General features: G+C 46.0%; 1 protein-coding gene and 1 long non-coding RNA gene across 3 annotated transcripts in view; one reads left to right on the forward strand and one right to left on the reverse strand.

Moving 5' to 3' along the window:
* Positions 1–16,219, reverse strand: part of MARCHF1 (membrane associated ring-CH-type finger 1) — a 1,592,900-nt gene that overhangs the window by 220,883 nt on the left and 1,355,798 nt on the right. The gene's annotated exons all lie outside the window — the stretch shown is intronic.
* LOC147728615 (uncharacterized) lies at positions 1,178–3,691 on the forward strand. The gene is made up of 5 exons (XR_015309566.1): positions 1,178–1,233; positions 1,332–1,388; positions 1,485–1,542; positions 1,631–1,666; positions 1,940–3,691. It is a non-coding gene; the product is annotated as an uncharacterized LOC147728615 (long non-coding RNA).

The raw sequence follows: 16,219 nt of genomic DNA on the forward strand, positions 1-16,219 counted from the left end.
CGAAATACTCCACTGCATCCAGAGACATAAAACGCATCATCTTAAAGAGGTGGGAAATTGTACAAGTGGAAAAAGACTTTGGCACTCTATTCAGCGACAAACCCATGTTCGCATATAAAAGGGCCCAAAATTTAAAAGAACTATTGAACAAACCCACATGCAATATGGATTCTACTCAACAACCCAAAGAATACAAAGGTACCACACGCTGTTACAATTGTAAAAATTGTAACAATGTAATACCTGGAAACATTTGACTGCACCCACGGACAGGTGAAAAAATACAGTTGCGACACAATACAACCTGTAATTCAGAATATGTGGTATATTCAATCAAATGCCCATGCAGGCTCATATATGTTGGAAAGACAGAGCGTAAGCTAAAACTGCGATTGTCTGAGCACAAAAGTCGCATTCGAAATAAGAATTTAACATCGCCACTTGCAAAACATTGGTGGGAAGCTGGACATACCATCGCACAGTTGAGATTTCAGGTGATTGAACTAATCCCACAACGATTAGGTCTGGACAACTCTAAAATTCTACTTCAAAGGCAAGATTTCTGGATTCGTAAATTACAGTCTTTGACCCCCACAGGGCTCAATGATAAAATGGACATGGCATGCTTTCTGTAATATGCTGAAACAACACAGACTACAGCCTTTGAAACACAGTACCCCCATAGGAAACTCTCACACTGGTTCACAATATATATACTGAAAAGTGAGGCATATTTTCACCACAATAGCACTTATACTCTTCAGATTACAATGTTTAGATTATAAATAGGTAGATAATGCCTTATGTCTATTGTCCAATGTAACTTTTGAAATTCATTTCCCCCTTTTTTCACCCACTTAGATTGTAAATAGGTAGATAATGTTCTACATTCATTGCTTAATGCAATCTGTAAAACTCATTTTCTGTTTCCTTTTCTCACACTTTTTTTCAAGCACGATACCGTTGACATTCAAATTCTTTTGTTTTTTAGAGAGGCATTGCACTATTAAGGCTATTCGCGTTTTTCTTTACATGGGCATCAGTATTCGTGTTTTCTTTCACATAGGTAAAAGGCAAATACACCATTAATGAATGGCCGGCGCACTTTCTTTTAGTCCTGCTTCTATGTCGAACTCACAATAGAACAGTGAAAAGGGACTATGTTTACCACGTAGTCTCGAATGAAACGCGGACGCGTGAGCTTCTCTTGTTGAGCTGCAAAGCCTGTAAACGGTAAGAGACCTAAACTCCGTTTTAAGTATTTAATGGCGAGACATTTCGCCCGCTCTGACAGCTAGTGTAACCTCAGCGTGTAACTTTTTTTCACGCAGAGTCGTCGAAATTACCTATAAAGCCAAGCGGGACTGGTTCAACTCTTGAACCCACAGGTAAGCGGTCACGCTTTACCTAAACTAGCAATGTAAAGAAAATGCTTTTTCTTTGTAAAAATCTAAAGCCCATACATTGGCTTTAATGTCTTACAGGCAACGCCAATTAAAGGAGCGTGTGAGTGGGGTCGAGTAATTACGAAACACCCTACAGGTAAATAATTTTTTTAGTTACGTGCACTTTTTGAAAAAATTATTTTTGGTATGAGGTATTAAGAAGTTCACCTATTTACGCATTCTAGATCCGACGGATTAAGGCCACTGACAGAAAACATCAGGTGAGCCTTATATATTGACTAGGTTGTCGTGTAACGGTATTTTTTCGCAACCATTTGACAACTTATAAGTTAGTGATCATTATTATTTTTCACAGACGCTTAACAAAGAAGATTATATCAGACAAATGCACTATATCATTTAGTGGCATTAGACAAATTACAATAACGATGTAAGCCATGCGCTACTAAGACCCTCAACATACAAAAACTTATTCTCGCTGACATCAAGAGTAACACGGTCTCTTCTCTTTTCTCTTTTCTTTTCTTTAACAGACCCCTGACGAAGGGGCTTGGCCCCGAAATGCATTGGGTGTTATTGTATTGTTTTTAATAATTTTGTATATATATCCGTATGTTTTTTTGATGGAATTACACATTTTGATGATGTCTAATGATTTATTGATCAACTATATATGATAATTGTGATGTTATAAACTTCACATGACAGACACTGGATAAAGTGAATTATATTTTGACAAAAGGAGTACTTAATTCTGTTGTGCGTGTTGGAGCCCTGGTGGCCTTTCGGCACCAGGCCACATACAGTCTATAGTCATAGTGTGCAGGCACTAATCCAGACACAGCACACATATCGGTTTACAAGACTTGAGTTTGATTATTTAGAGTGCAGCACCCGCTCATACATATTGTCAGCTCCCCACAAGTTAGCAACATTGTACCAGCGCCACAAGTGTGCAGTGGCTGCCTACCCTCGTGCATAAACACCACACAGTGTCAGTCACGGACGTTAATATTCTAATGACAGCCACTGTTATGTGACATAAAGGCCACAATTAGCCCCGCATGCTCATGCTCTGATGAGGATAGCCGTGCGACCCTTATGCTATGATTCACCCAAGGATGTCCTATATATGCCAAGATTGACCATTACTGTGTTCGGGCATGCGCGCTTCGCTTGTGAGCTACAGTGCAGAAATCATTTTCCGCCTCACCACGTTCAAATGTCACCAGCCGCTACTGCTCCCTCCTCTGCACTCCCTTGCCCAACCTCCCTGAGCTATATATGTTTTTCTCAACCATTAAGAGGCACATGTTGCACACATTTCTTATTAACTTGTTCACTTGGCTATCGTAAAAGTGCCGGTGATGCCATTGTTTTCATGATTAAATCTTATGCAAAATGTTAATAAAGAAATAAAGCACAAAAAAAGAAGTATGCTTTCTCGAGCCTATTTTGGACTTCAATTGTAGCAGTTGAGACCACAATAAGGCCAGGCACTAGAAGAGCTCCGCCAAACACCTCGCAAATTGAGGGCTCCTGACTCCCATCTAACAAGGACACAGACTGGTACTTCCAATACTGGAGAAGAGAGACTGCATGAATTCACCCTCCAAGTTCTCTTCCTCCCTCAGTCTGCAAGACAATCAACAATAGAGCGAGGACCAATACAGGCCGCAAGTTCACACCGTTCGAGGGTTGTGGAGGGGGCTGGGGCTTTATCAACGATTGCAGCCCATCAGACAAGTAGTGAAATAGGAAAAGGAGTTGTGACTTGTCAGGGTCTAAAATGTTAGCTTCAGACTTGTAAAAGTTTAGGGAGGTTGTAAAATGTCAGCAGGTCAAGCATGGAAGTGCTTGCCATATGCAGAACGGACGCCTTCTGACTGGCATCCGGCTGAAAAGGGCAATCACCCAGGAACAAGCACTGGCTGCTCTGGCTGATGGGGACAGCTTTCCTCCATCACTGCTTTATATGGAAATCTTAAAGCGCTGGTACTCCTTTGCTCCTGAGAAGTGCCGGTTCTTTCCCATTATAAGTTTTGCACCCCTTCCTTCTGGGACACGTGGTTGTGCCTTTAACATCCCATATTACGAAAAAAAAGGCAGTCGTTGTGTTTTTATTCTTTACAATCTTAAAGACTTATTTATTTGAAAACTAATAGGCACTCGCATTGCATTCAATAATGTCATTGATTAATAACTAAAAATGAACATACATGCAATATATTAGCAAGGCGATTTCGCAGTATATTTATTTATAATAAAACCACTTAGTATTTCTTTGAACACTATTTGCAAGCCCATTTTCTCTACTGTTATTCAATACCGCCATCTACCTGTAGTATGAAAATAATGCAGTCGCGTACTGAAACAATACACGCATGATGTTATATGCCCTTTAGTCTGAAGTGTTCCTTTTGAAGCCTTATTACGGTTGGGAGTTTGGAAGAGGTGATTGGGAGGGGGGAGAGTAAGTGTTCAGTTAAATCTTAAGCATCAGATAGCTCGGAAAATAACAGGCTGTACACAGATATGATTCCAAGAAATATGACAAAAAATTGTAATGACGGGATTTCTGGAGCAGGCCCCTCTCGAGGGACCCAGAAGCAATATCTGCTCTGCCAAAGGCGACTTGATCAAAATAGTTTCCAGCTGTCGCCTCCGCATCTTAAACTCGTGTCGTCCAATTTTATCGAGTAAAAACAGCGCTTGAGAAAAATTGCTTTGCACTCATTGGTTTTACCTCTTGCTGCACCTTGAGGATGATGTCACTTCCTCTGTCAATCGTAGGGTGGCAGTCATGGGGGGATGGCTTCATTTATTTATTACATAGTTGTATAGCCGGTACCTTCGTGTCATTTCGGATCGCTGACTTAAGTGCGAGCTCGCCTTCTGTTTTTGTGGGTGCAGGTGCGCTACAGGAATGGAGAACGGCAGTGACTCTGCAGCCTCAACAAAGCTGTACCTCAGTGGAGGTCCGGTTTTAGGATTTTTGGGGCCTTGGACAGAAAGGGAATGGGAGAGGCGGACCCTCTAATTTGCAAATGGTGTGGCATCACATCAATCATATACGTTAACTATTAATCCTATGGCGTTGTTGAAGCCATGTTGCATGAAGCAAATTTACTGATGCAATATCAACAGAAACATACATAATTTCACTGATAAAATAAGTTAAAATATTTTAAAACTATATTACGTGGAAATACATTATATTATTCACTCTGGGTGAAAAAGCTTGGCCCAGGTTTCTACAAAACATATATCTTTACTCCAATGTTAAAAGCATTTCTGGGTTATTATGTTATTATATGTATAGGTATGTGGTATTTATATAGTGTAAAGCAAACCTAAAGGCATTGAAGAGCCGTATAGAAGGGTAAAAGAAACAGTCAATGTGTAAAAAGGGGTATGTGCTTCATCGACTGTTATAGCATTATGATGTAGTGTTCTTTAAAGAGGTCAGTATTCAGCTGTTTCCTAAATTAGAGCTGGGTTAGGGATGTGCAGAGGGATACAGGAATATCATTCCAGATCATTGGTGCATGGGTGGAAACGTTCTTTTGCCTTGCTTTTTGCACTTCTTTATCATTCTACTGAATGTGTCCTGGCTGTGGGTGTGCTGAGAGACCCTGGAGATTGTAAATGTAAATTGATACTTGTATAGCGCACTACTCACCCGCAAGGGTCTCAAGGCGCTTGTACGAATACTGCTGTGGAACCCATCCTGGCTTTCCCTGTGAGGCGTCCACTCCTGGGCACCTCCAGGGTGAAGGCCAGGCATCCTTAGCGTTGTGGGGGCCGTTGTGGAGATTAAGCAAGCTATTTCCCAGAGTTGCAGAGTGGGACTCCATGATTGGAATAGGCACCGAGGCGAGAATTATCAGGTCTGTGGAATTTTGAGCCCAAGACCCGCCGAGGCGGGGAATTGAACTCTGGTCCCGGGCTAGATCTCTGCATCAGGGTCTGCCGCTCTAACCATTGAGCCACACTTCTCCTCCGCTTGGCATCCAAGTCAGCAGGGGTGCTGGCCTCCAAGAGGACACTATGGAGTTCCACGAGGGAGAAGTGATGTTGTCATAGTTCTCCCAGCCTTAATGAGGCATGGTGAAGCATGTAAAATGCACTTAACCACATTGCTGCGTGCAGGATTTCCCTCCTGTGCAGGGCCATAATGTTAGTGGGTGTGGTCATGACGAGCTCAGCTCGTCATGAGCACACGAGCACTGTGCTGCATGACGAGCTGAGCTCGTCATGGGCATGGAAGGCGTTAAGGGGTGGTATGTGTGGATTAAAATCCCAATGCAGTGCGGCACAGATGTTTTTTGATCAGGCAATACATAAAAAAAACAGAACAGTTGAAAATAGCTAAAATCCTGTTGAAAATGTCACTCAAGTCACTGTAAAAATAAACAATGGGATTCAGTGAAATAAGTCTAAGTTCTGATAAATTCACATTTTTATTTACAATGTTACAAAGCTCAGGCTATACCTAGGAAAAGGGCAGCAGAGTACTGCACAAACAAAGCATTATTACTTAGGGCTTTCACTGACAGTAATTAGCATTCTGGGATTTTTCGTCCCAACCTTACAATATTAAATGTGAATTTACCAGAAGGTAATGATATGTAGGCTATTGGCATGTGCCCTGAGTCATAGCTACAAGACTCCTGCCAACCCCTTCTACAGCCTTTAAAAATTCCAATAATATCTGTGACGACTTACAATTAGGTGGCATTAAATTACATTTGCCCCTTTCTTGGGCCTCTCAGGGGCTTATATACAAGCCCATTGCACTGCCAGTGCGTCACTTTTTTTGACTCACTGGTGGCGCAATGGGCTTGCCCATATTTACAAGGTCACGTAAAGTCACCCTGACTGACTTTTCATGACCTTGTAAATAAGGGCCCCTTTCACCCATTGAAATTGGGATATCCTTCTACTTTTTTGCACTATTGGATACAAGTTGGTTTTAAAAAAAAATTTCAACTGTTTTTATTAACCCAGCAATGAATCCTCCAATATCTAATTACGTGGGTCAATTAGATGATGTTTGCTATTGCTAATTAGTAATTTCGAGCTGTGTGATTCCCAGATTATATATGTAAATTCCTTTCTTAGATTTGCATTATTTAACTATTTTAAAATATTTATTGTACTATTAATTTATTGTTTTTATTGTAAATGGATGGACTTGGGTAAATTGTGATGTTTTCCGCCCAACACACTGTGATAATGAATGCTATCACTAAGATCTGGTCCGAAATGTGTTATATTATATTTTATGTACTTTTATGGTCTAACATAGGCCGAAATAAAGTTAAATTGAAAGGGGCATTCCATGGGTGTTGGTGTAGTTGTTCCCACACAACATCCATGGAGATTGACACATTCCCAGATTTACAACATTTTGTAAAACTGGAAAAGCGCCGGTGGAGCAACGAGGAGAAATACTTTTATTTCTCCTTGTTTTTTCCACTTTCTAAGAGAAATATGTCATTAATGATAGTTTTTGTGCAGGACTGTGTCTCTTCCTGCAAAAAAACACAATTATCCCCGCAGTGTAGGCACCATTGCAAAATGACGCAAGGGTGCCTGTGCTGGCACATGGCAGCCAATTGTTCACCAGTGCAGGGATGTGTCGCATTGTTGTTAATATGATGCATTCCTGTGCTTTAAAAATGACGAAACAGGGCACAGCTAAATGGATTACTGCACCACAATGCATCATTATCTTGTAGATGAGGCCCACTGTGTTTGATCATGGCTGTGAGGGCCAAGGGAGGAACATGAACTCAATAAAAAGGCGTTGTGTGCAAAGCACCTGCAGGTGAAACAGAAGAGTATAGCTAAGTTCTGGGCAATTGTTGCTTGCTGTAAAGCCAGGAGAGTGTTACTTAAGTCTTGGGAGACGTGAATTTTTCCGTGGCTCTTATAGTTGCACCACTGTGCTATGAGATATGCATACCTTTGTGCACCTGTGGCAACAGATGTGACAAAACATGAACAATCTTATGGGTGAGACAGACTTGCACACTTTCCATAGAGGGGTTGAAGGAGCACTAGAATGCTGGCTTCAGGAGGACTGGTAGCTCTTCTGTTGGGGTAGAGAATGTAATCTACGTTTTATAGTACTAGGGGAGTTAGAGTAGTGCTGTGGAGTTAGAGTAGTGCTGTGTAGAAAACTTTTTATCTTGGCATTACGCATAATTTTAAGAATATTCCCTGAACGTATCATCTTATGTTGCACCTTTGGAAGTAGCGGCAACATAGACCTTCTCTAGACTTTATTTTCGACAAATTTATTTTCAAATTGCGCACCATGAAATTGAGCTATTTCATTTGTTTTTTTTGTTCTCGGTCCAAGCATGTATTCTCTTCCATATAGTCCCCAGCAAACCCAGTATGAATTCACATTCACGCACTCACCTCCACAGTCTACATCCTCCTCGGGGACCTGAACTTCTATCTCGAGAACAACAACGACACCAACTCCACCACCCTGATTGACAACCTCGCCAACCTCGGACTCAGACAGCTCGTGACAACACCCACCCACGCCACCGGCCACACACTCCACCCCATCTTCAGCGCAAGCCCCCACGTCTTCTTCAACCACACCACCGAACCCCATCGGACCGACCACCACTGTATCCACTTCACCTTCACGAAGACCATCACGCACCACCGCACCCAACAGCTGCCTCAGCGCCGCTGGAGCAAAGTCACAGTAGACCAACTAACCACCACCCTTGCCCAGAGCTCACCCGCCGACCCCACAAACCCGGACACCGCCGCCTGCAACCTCAGAAAATGGATTGACGACTGCGCCAACACCCTCGCCCCACTCAAAACACCCCCCAACAGCCACACCAGCAAGAAAGCCACCTGATTCACCGTAGACCTCCAGGCCTCCAAGCGAACATGCCGAAAACTGGAGAAGAACTGGCTCCACGAACGAACACCGGACAGCCATGCAGCCCACAAGAACGCCACCCGCAGACACCATCAACTTATCAGAGTCACCAAGAGGGCCTCATTCAAAGGCCGCCTAGATAAAAACGCACACAACAGCAAAGAGCTCTTCAACATCATGAAGGAACTCTCCAACCCCAGCTCCAACACTAACGTCTTGCCCGACCTCGCAAGAACTGTGTGACTCGCTGGCCACCTTCTTTCACTGTAAGATCGCCGACATCCATGACAGCTTCAATGCCACAACAGCCCCGACGGCCACCGCCCCCACAAACACCACCTGCACCAACCACCTGCTATCCTGGACCAACGACGAGGAAACCAGAGAGATCATTAACACCATCCACTACGGATCACCGTTAGACCCATGCCCTCACCACATCTTCAACAATGCCTGCACAGCCATTGCACCCCATCTCCGGAAAGTAATCAACATCTCCTTCAAGACAGCAACCTTCCCGGAAAGCTGTAAGCACGCTGAGATCAACGCCTTACTCAAGAAACCTAAGACAGACCCCAAGGACCTCAAGAACTTCCGACCCATATCCCTGCCCCCATTCCCAGCGAAGGTCACCGAGAAAATTGTCAACAAACAACTGACCCGCTACCTCGAGGAGAACAGCATCCTCGAGCCGCCCCAGTCCGAAACCGCCCTCATTGCCGCCACCAACGACATCAGAACCCTGCTTGACAATGGAGAAACAGCTGCCCTCATCCTCCTAGACCTATCAGCCGCCTTCGACAAGGTCTGCCACCACACACTAAGTACACGCCTACACAACGCCGGAATCCAAAGGAAGGCCCTGGACTGGACCACATCCTTCCTCTCCAGTAGAACACAGAGAGTACGCCTCCCCTCCTTCCACTCCAACACCTCCGAGATCATCTGTGGCATACCTCAGAGCTCCTCCCTCAGCCCAACTCTGTTTAACATCTACGTGGAACCCCTCGCCCGCGTCGCCCGACAGCACGACCTCAACATCATCTCCTACCCCGACGACACCCAGCTGATCCTTTCCCTCACCAAAGACCGTAACATCGCCAAAACCAACTTCCATGACCGAATGAAGGCCGTCGCGGAATGGATGAAGATTAGCCGATTAAAGCTGAACTTGGACAAGACGGAAGTCCTCATCCTCGGCTCCACCCCCTCAGCCTGGGACAACTCCTGGTGGCCAACTACTCTAGGAACAGCCCTAACACCCACCGACCGCGCACGCAACCTAGGGGTTATCCTCGACCCCACCCTCTCCATGACTAAGCAGGGCAACGCCGTCTCCTCATCCTGTTTCAACACCCTCCAAATGCTTTGCAGGATCTTCAAGTGGATCCCCACTGAAATAAGAAAAACAGTCACCCAGGCCCTCGTCACCAGCAGGCTGGATTAGGGGAACGCCCTCTATGCAGGAACATCATCCAAATTCCTGAGACGACTGCAACGCATCCAGAACGCCTAGGCACGTCTGATCCTCGACATCCCATGCCGCTGCCACATCACACCCCACCTGAGGGACCTGCACTGGCTCCCTGTCAAAAAGAGGGTAACCTTCAAGCTCCTCATCCAGGCACACAATGCTCTCCACAACACTGGCCCAGCATAGCTCAGCAGACGACTCAGCTTCTACACCCCCACCCGCCAGCTCCGCTCCGCCGGCCTCGCCCTCTCCACAGTCCCCGCATCTGAAGAATGACCGCAGGCGGCAGATCCTTCTCCCACCCCTCCACCAAGACCTGGAACACCCTCCCCACCAATCTACAGCAGACCCAAGACATACTGGCCTTCAGAAGATTCCTCAAAACATGGCTCTTCGATCAATAGCAGCACTTCCCCACCCCCAGCACCTTGAGACCCTCACGGGTATGTAGTGTGCTTTACAAGTACCTTGATTGATTGATTGATTGATTAAGTGTAGGGCAATACATTATTGACCTTCTATCGTGTGGAATATCAAAAGAATGGTCCTATGGTGCACATACAGCACCTCAATGCCCAGGGACAATGCCTGATAAATCCACCAAATAAATGTACACAACATTTGAACATATGCCCAGCTAATCCTCAACCATTTGCCTACTAAGATGTTATTTCACAAGCGTCAGATTCAGAAAGTGATACTAGAGCACGTAAATGCCGGTAAATCACTGTATAAATGTGCTTAACATAATAAATTACAGTTCAGCATAATCCACTTGCATCCTGTACAAGCGATACTGGAAAATAATTTTGACTTGGAAACAGATATTGTCTTAAGAGGCTGGCAAGTACTCCTCCTCCCAGTGGCTAAGTGGATAGAGCCTGGCCACTGACTAGAGTTCAGCACAGGCCTGTTAGGTAAACCTCTGGCTTATTATACTAAGTAGTGCAATGCAGGGGTATGCAAGTTCTTGGGACATTGGAGAGGTTGATGCCCCCTCCCCTGGGCACTGCAGCCAAGGTGTAGAGCTGCAAGGCCTAACAGAGGCGCCCTTCTCTGCTTAGCCTTGCAGTGATGCATCAGGACAATGAGGCACAATGGGGGCATTTAAGCTTGCTGTAATGGCTGCACGTAAGAAGACTATTTCTTTCTTTCTTAAGTGCATTTCAAACTACATCTTCACATGTGCATCAAGAACCTGCTCTTAAAGTGTTTTTTATGATTGCATCATTCAAGCCGCAGATGGGTATTCATAAAGCACCTTCAACCTAACTGTTCTGAGATACTTTTCAGGGGATTTGACCCTTCTTTTAATATTTTTTTTATTTTGCTTCCTGTTGATTCCACCTTTTTAAATCCATCCATAGATCAATTCTCTTTTTCTCCTTAGTTCCACTTTCTGTCTCCTGTAGCCGACCTTTGTCTGCTGAAATTAACCCCACGGAGCTGAAGAAAGTGAAAGAGGTGACCGCAGCACCCTGGGGCCTTAAAAAAAAAGGCTGATGGAACAAAGGGCCAGTGCAGCCTAGAACCATCGAATATGTCCATGGATCCATTTGCTTCTACCAGTGACACCTTTGCCTTTGTCTATTCAAAAATGATGCACAAAGTTCCCCTAGGGAGTAATATTAATATAGAGGAGTGGTATTCCTTTCTCTCTCCGAGTTTGGTTGTATGTGAAAGTCAGGGGCAGGTGTCCCTTGTCGGAACTAGGGATGCCTCACACAACAGGCTGGTTTAACGGCTGCTGTCATATCACCAGCCAATTGTCTCGTGTCATCATCGGCTTCCTGCTCCTACGTCAAGCCGGCGCTGCAATGCCTGACGGGTAGCACTTAGTGCTACACTTTTGCGGAGATCTTTTGTTCCTGGCCGTTGATTGAGTGAGTGTGAGGGGCCCAAGTGATAAAGTAGTGAGCGTGAGGTGAGGTGTAATAAAAAAGGTTAGTGTAGTCTACTCTGGTCACTTTATTCATGTAGCTAACTACCTTGTTAAAATAAGAGGGGTATGGGGACTCAACCAAAATATGGGTGGGAGACCCGTTCAACCCTCATCAGTGATCAGGTCAACATGTTTCATGCCATCACGGCAATTCGTCAGGACCTAAATAGTGCTCATAAACTAGAAAAGAGCCCTGGATGGGCTGAGGAGTGTAGCAGATACAACCTGAAGGGTCAGAGACTGGAACAGGAAGAGTTCCTGTGTTGCGGTCCGCCCTATGGGAAAATGAGAGAAAGACACATAATAATGACTGTTCTCCAAGGGATTAGCGTACAATCCTAGAATCCAAGTGGGGAGCGCTGATTAACGTCCACCCGGAATGTGTTGTAACCAGTAGAATGGAGAGAGGTGGAAAAATACCAACAACTTAAGTGAGTTTTGATTCGGTATAGTATACCAAGTTAGGTTACCAACAAACATATGCTCAATCAACAGTGTGGTCGGATATATTTAGTTGGTAATATGAGGAAAATAGTGCCGAAGGAACGTCTCTAAAGGACGTAAACTGAAGGATTAAAAAAAATCGATTTCTTTGGACTTACCCTCAGTAGCTGTAGACGTGCCCCACAGATTGCTTCAATGGGACCTGCGCTATCAACTAATAATCTGGAAAGATAAGGAAGGGAGAGGGGATTCTAAGTCCATTTGAGGAGAGCAATGGTCTATCCTCAAGGCAAGAGTGTTCATTTCAGCAAAGAAAACCACCAGCTAGTCTCACTGTGGTTTATCAAACCAACCGGTGGTGTCAGAGCGAGCATACCACTCAGATTGAGCTGCAGCCCAGCCGGGAACCCAGTAGGTTGATCCCGGGTCACCACAGCACCAACAGTGCCTCCCCATGTGGAAACCACGATGCCCCCAAAGTGACATGCCCAGGCAGACCCAATCGCCCTCACGTCAGTGTCCCAGACCGGGTCGGTGTCAGTTGCGAGCCGCCGGTGCAACGCGGCCCACGGGGATAGCTGCTGTTATGGCCAGGGACCGGAGCACTACACCGGCCCCGTATCTACGCTTACAGCCCAGTGGAGGGCCGCTCCCCCGTACTCCCCCGGCAGCAGGAAACCCGCGGTCAGTGGACATCGCCTGCAGGTTTTACTGCGTCCAGCTAGTGTCCGGAGGCAGTGTCCAGCCCAATGACCCCCTTACCTTGGAGGCGCGAGGAGGTTACCTCTACACCTAAGCCCGCGAGACCGGCGCGGCTCGGTCGTGAAGCAGCTGGCAGTGTGGAGAAGTTCTCAGCGCCCATATATCTCCAAGTTAGTGATCGTGATTGGGGGCGTGTCAATTTGCTGGTTGCTAGGCGACAAGTCTCAAGCAGGCGCGGTGTCCCGGTGCGTGGGGATGACGACTTGAATGTGTCATCGTATCTGTCCAAGCGCCATCTTGGAGTGGGATATAGAAATATTGCAACTGAATATGTGTGGGAAGGATATGTCTAATAAAGCCATACCGGCAATCCGTCGTGATGGCCGGATCAGTGATCGTGCATTAAAGGCTGGAATCGTGCATCAAAGGTTGGCATAGAACGGATATTGTGTAGCCGCCCTGGCTTTAGTCAAGTGTATAACCCTGCCACACAAATGGTGCGCCATTTTGGGATGGGCTGGCGGGCCAACTTGGGTGCCCTCGTTAATGTTTACTCGTCACTATCAGCGGGAGTATAGGAGTCATAGGAATGTGCTTCAAAGCTCCTGGTCAGTTGCACAAGGTAATGGGGGGTTTAAAACATGATGATTGTGAAGTTGAATCACCACGATTAATATGGTCGTTAGGGCAAAGGTCGTGAGGGTGACATAGAGGTGTCCCAGACCCCCAGTGGGGAGGATGGTGTATGGGGTGTGGCAGAGTGGCATGCTCATCTCTAGGTATAGGGTCAGGTCTGAAGGGGGGTAAGCAACTCACGGTGTGGTTTGTAATCATGTGTGTAGTGAACCATGATCCATGTGAGTGGGTTCAGGCGGAGAAGTGGTGAGCATTCCTCTCAGTGTATCCAGGAGGGGATTTGGAAATGGTCAGGGGTAGAGCAATTTGTATCTCCCCCTCCGGGGTATGGACATGTTGGGATATGCTCTCAGTGTATCTCTGACATAACCCGGGGATGTATCTTATATGGGGATATTCGACATCACTTACAGGGGTAAGATAGCCCAGGGGGAAAGTTATCTAATTAGTGTGTTCCAAGGGACGGAATCATTTAGTCCCTCAGTGTCTAGATGTAGGCGGTCAACCCATCTCTGTTCAATTCTGAACAGGGCCTGCTGGTTTGATGAGGGATGCCACTCCAGTATTACCCACTGTATGTCCTCCGCGACATGGCCCTGTTGCTTGCAGTGTTCATACAGGCGAGTATGAGTCTTGTGGCAGCGGATATTACTGTTGTGTTCCATGATGCGTGTCTTTGCCGCGCGTGTCGTCATTCCAATGTACTTCAGACCACAGGGGCAAGTCAACATGTAAATGCACTTGCTGCTGTTACAGTTGGTATGTCTAAGTGCCAAGTGAAGGTATCTGAGAGTTGGACAGATTTGGTTTGTGGGCAGACGACACAATTGCCACAACGGTAGTGCCCCGTCACCGGGGGCAGGTCCCAAAGTGTGTTCTGTGGACGAGTACTAGTCTTTTTCGGACAGGTGTGGACCAATTGATCCTTCAGGTTGGTGGTTCTTTTGAAGGCGAAGCGTGGGCGGGGGATGTCCAAATTTACAGAGTTCAGTATACCCCAGTGGGAGTTCATTAAAAAAACAGTGAAGGAGGAATTCTTCGTGTAGGATGTTACGCAAGTGATCCGATCTTCTTCCTCTTTTGTGTGGGTTTCTAGGAGAGAATCCCTGTTATTGTTGAGGGCTCTCTTCGCTGAACGTTGCAGTAGTCTCGTCGGGTACCCTCTCTCTTGGAGTTTGTGTTGTAGAAGGTTCGCTTCCTGTCGGTAATCGGAGGTAGTAGTACAGTTTCTAGGGAGCCTTAAAAATTGACCAAAAGGGAGTTTATCCCTCAGTGCCCTTGTGTGATGACTATTATAGAGCAAGAGGCTGTTTCTATCGGTCTCCTTTTTGTAGAGGGTGGTCGAAATCTCTAATGGGCCCAGTACAATGGTGAGGTCCAGGAAAGGTATGGAGTGTTCAGAGATGGTTCCTGTGAATTTCAAATATGGGTCTTGGTGGTTGATCCATGTGCAGAACGCATTGCAACTGGTCCGGTCTCCTTTCCAAAAAATCAGGATGTCGTCTATGCAACGACGCCATAGGGTGAGGTTTTCACGGAATGGATTGTGTTCTGGAGGATAGATGTGAAGTTTCTCAAAGGCGGCCATATAGATACAAGCTACACTCGGCGCGAAGGTTGAGCCCATAGAAGTTCCACGGATTTGATGGAACAGTTCTGATTCGTATTTGAAAAAGTTCTCTGTGAGGGCTATGTTGGCTAACTCCATTATAAAAGAGACCGGGGTGGGAGATGTCCATTCTTCCAGTCTCAGGGTGGATTCCACTGCCTCTAAGGTTGCCTGTTGGGGGATGTTCGTATAAAGGGCTTCCATGTCTAAGGTCTTTAGGAGGTCAACATCTGTTCTTCCGTCCACATCATTTATCAGACGAAGGACATCCCTGGTGTCCTGGAGGTAGGAGGGGATCTTTTTCACTACTGGTTGTAGGAAGACATCGCAAAACTGGGACAAAGGTTCCAAGAGAGATCCTATTCCGGAGACGATAGGTCTGCCGGGGACTGGGGTGATGCCTTTGTGGATTTTCGGAAGGGTGTAGAAGTATGGTGTTATGGGTTCTGGTGTGATAAGAAAATCGGCTTCCTTCCTAGTGATCCACTCGTTGGTTTCGCCTTCAATCACCAGACTCATGATGGTGGTAGTCAAGCGCTTGGTGGGATCCACAGGCAGGGGCCTGTAGTGGGTGGTGTTGGAAAGTTGCCGTCTACATTCGAGATCATAGTCGTGGCGATCTTGTATGACCGCGGCACCTCCCTTGTCTGCTTGTTTGATAAGAATCGTGACATCATTACCTAATGTGTCTACGGCTTGTCTTTCAGCAGTCGTCAAGTTGTTGAATTGTTTGATGTTAGGTTTCTTTTTCAGGCTCGCCAGGACCGCTCGCTCGAAGGTGAGGACCTCAGGGGGAACCATCCCATCCGTCGGAGTAAAGGTGGAAGGTTTCTTAAGACCGGTGTCCTGGCTGATAGGTTCAGGTTTTCCATCAAAGAAGGCTCGTAACCGTATTTTCCTGAAGAGATTCTTGATCTCAATCATCTCTTGGAAGCTGCCTGGGATGGGTGTGGGGACAAATCCTAGTCCTTTTTCCAAGACGCTGGTTTCTACCGGGTTTAAGGTTCTCGAGGAAAGATTGACAATTAAACTCTTCTCCCTCTGGTGGTGGAGCTCCGAGTTTCCATCATGGTTGATGGTGTCGGTT

Source organism: Lissotriton vulgaris, chromosome 3_1 (genome assembly GCF_964263255.1).
Source record: "Lissotriton vulgaris chromosome 3_1, aLisVul1.2, whole genome shotgun sequence".
NCBI classification, from domain to species: domain Eukaryota; kingdom Metazoa; phylum Chordata; class Amphibia; order Caudata; family Salamandridae; genus Lissotriton; species Lissotriton vulgaris.